Source organism: Gavialis gangeticus, unplaced genomic scaffold (assembly GCF_001723915.1).
Source record: "Gavialis gangeticus isolate Ggan-Ray unplaced genomic scaffold, GavGan_comp1, whole genome shotgun sequence".
NCBI classification, from domain to species: Eukaryota; Metazoa; Chordata; order Crocodylia; family Gavialidae; genus Gavialis; species Gavialis gangeticus.
In genome coordinates, this window is record NW_017729030.1 from 56,861,409 (window position 1) to 56,864,618 (window position 3,210).

Genomic DNA, 3,210 nt, shown 5'->3' on the forward strand with positions numbered 1-3,210 from the left:
CCTCCCTTCCATTGGGTGTACGCCTCCCTTTTAGCTAGGAGACACTCCCGGATGCTTTTGGTGAGCCATGGGGGCTTTTGCGCCCTCCTGCCCCCTTTGATCTGTGTTGGGATTACCTCCCTTTGGGCTTGGAGAATCATCTCCTTAAGGAGTGACCACTTTGCTTGGACACCTGGCTCCCCTCCCCTCCGGGACCTCAGTGCTTCCCCGACTATTCTCCTTAGCTTATTGAAGTCCACCCTCCTGAAATCTAGGGCTGCTGCCTTGCTGTAGGCCTTTGCCACCTTGCGCTGGATGGTGAATTCCAGCAGGCAATGATCGCTGTCACCCAGGTGGTCGACCACCTGCAGCCCCCTCACCAGGTTGTCGCTGGTGGCCAGCACCAGGTCCAACAAGGCATCTCCCCTGGTGGGGCTGTGCACCTCCTGAGTTAGATGGAGGTCCTGCATTCTGCCTAGGAACCTACGTGAGCGGTCAGACCTGGCTGACTGCTCTTCCCAGCGGATGTCTGGAAAGTTCAGGTCACCCATGATGACCATGTCCTTTGACCTAACTGCTTCTGTGAGCTGACTTAAGAATTCCTCTTATAACTTACTGCACAGCTTAACAGAGTCCAAAGGTAGCTTGAAACTATTTTTGTTCCTGTCCTTCCCCATCCCTTATTAAGTTAATGCCTGATCTGCCATCATGGCCAATGATTTTGGCTACATTATTCAATGCATGTGCCTGTTCCCTATTCAGCACTTAGAGATGCAGGGTAATTAGCAGAATACAATCACACATTATGTAGATGTGAGAATTATGTAAGAAACTCTGGATGGGCAGTTCCTCAGCTGGTAAATCAGCACTGACTTCAAGGTAGTTGTAGCAATTTGTACGAGTTCAGGATTTGTCTCAGAGTTTCCTACAGTTTGCTGTAAATGTTGTATGTTACATTTTCAGTTCATCAAACACGGGCTTTTTTTTTGTTTAAGCCTAAGTAATGACAACTTAGCCACTGCAATCCATTATAATGCAGTCCCAAGGCTTTGAGGGATACTGCCAGAATGTATACTACTTGACTGTTGCTTGCGATAACCATGCAGGGATCTACTGAAGCTTCCCTGTCGTGCTTTATTTTCAACCGGGTTTGGTGAAGCTGCATGTGGCTGAACTCTTATTTCTAAGACCAACCTGTGACAGTTGAGTGATTGCCTAGTGGCTACTGGCTGTCTTCCCTCCTTGGCTGAGTAACTGAGCTGCTCCCTCTTGCTAATAAAAAGGGATGAAACCGTCTTCTGTGCAGAGGGTAAACACACCCCTTAAATACTATGTAAGCCAATAGGGGCAAGAGGATTGTTTATCTCTCTGCAGATATTTCTTAGACCATGTTCCCCTGCTTCCAAAGTCTACTAATTCCTTATTATTTTGTGGCCAACCTATGCTTTCCAGGGTACTCTGGTATTAGCTGTTCCTTCCTTATAGAAAATCATAGAATCACGGGGATGTTTAGTTGAGTCCCTTGTACAGATGCACGATTTGGTATTCATTATGCTTACACTTCTAGCAGTGGTTATGTATCTCTCAGTACAGAGACTTGCAGTATTATTCCATAGATTTTCTCAAGGCAAGTGGCCTGATGCTTTTTAGTGTGAAAATTAGCATAAATGTGGTGTCAACAGCCTTCAATTAACCAAATGATTGTGTATGTGTGATGAAGGGGAAAATACTTGGAAAGAAAACAGAAGTCAGTGTCAAGATTGCAAGGGGTTATTAATATAAACAGTGAAGGTAAACTATAATGATTATTTTAAATGATGAAAAATATCCTGACAGTGTCCTTTCATGTTGCTTGTTCATCGTTTGAGAATGTAAAGGACAAAATCATCACGCGTATCTAGCAGCCTTCTGAGTGTTTTTTTTTTTCATTAAAGAATACTTTTATTCTGGCAGAGTGATGTATAAGGGGCAAATACCTCCAGCTTCTGCAGTAATTAGTATTGTATCCTTCCAGTTAAGGTGGCTATGAACATAGTTGTCCAATGCTTCTTCCACTGAAATCATTAAGAGTTTTAATGGGAGCAAGACAGTTGAAATAACAGATTGATTTTATTATTTATCGCATGTCCTGACATATTCTGTTATGGCTTGGGGACTAACTATGTGTCTAAGAGAAAATGCAGAGGCAAGAAGAAGAAGGCTAATGAGAGACAGGGACTAAGTACAGACAGCCAAAAAGCCTGAGGCTGAATCAATTCAATCTTCACAGGTTAGTTTAAACTGCGTAGATTGAACCAATATGCAAATGAACAGACATTCACTTTTGATTCTGGAAATGTAGCCACATGCCTACAGTGGTCCAGGCCAGAAGCTAGGGAGCACTAGAGTACACCTCCCTGCTTGGCTGGAGCAAACAGCTCAAGCCAAGTCTAGCCTGCTTATCTGCAAGGGGCGGGGGAGGGGAGGTTGCAAGGGAGTGCTAAAGCATCCTGGGATGCTCAGGGACTGTGGGTTAACTTGAATCTGGAGGGGATCTGGGACAGAAGTTCAATAAATTGATTTAATCTAAATCAGATATGTTTGAGCCTACATCCTTCCAGGTTTATCTTAATCTGGTTACAGCCATTTTGGAAGTAGTATACGTGCACTGAACTTCTGTTGTGTTACAGATTTGAACCAGTTTCCAATCACTTACACCAGTTTATGTGTAATTTCTGTCCCTAGCCAAGAAGATAAATAATAGGGCATGAACTTGGGCCTTGTTTATTTTTGTTGAAGACGTAAACATTAAACACATTTCATTGAAACCTGAGGCAGGTTCCTGGCTTCCTGGAAGTATTGCGCCCATAATCTTATTTTAGAAACAGAAGAAAGAAAGAAATCTTAGCCAGGGAGCCTGAAAACCAAGAAGGAGTAGAAAGAAGCTAGTAGGGGAAGGGTGGTCATACCAAGCAATTGAGAGACAAGCCAACTCAAATTGCTTAAGCAGCATGGCACACACAGGTCTTTAATCAGGTCAGGGTTTTGTACATGAGCTCAGGGAGATTAAGCCGTGTTTGGGATCCATGCAGATGAAGGTGGCAGGTAGTCCAATCCATAGAAGTAAATAGTAGAAGGTAAAAGAAAGAAAAGAAATAAAGTTAATAGAATAGTAGGATTTATTAATAGAAGTGTCAGATGCTACAGCAGGAAGCGATTTTTCTACTCTATATAGCCTTCTTCATCTGGAGT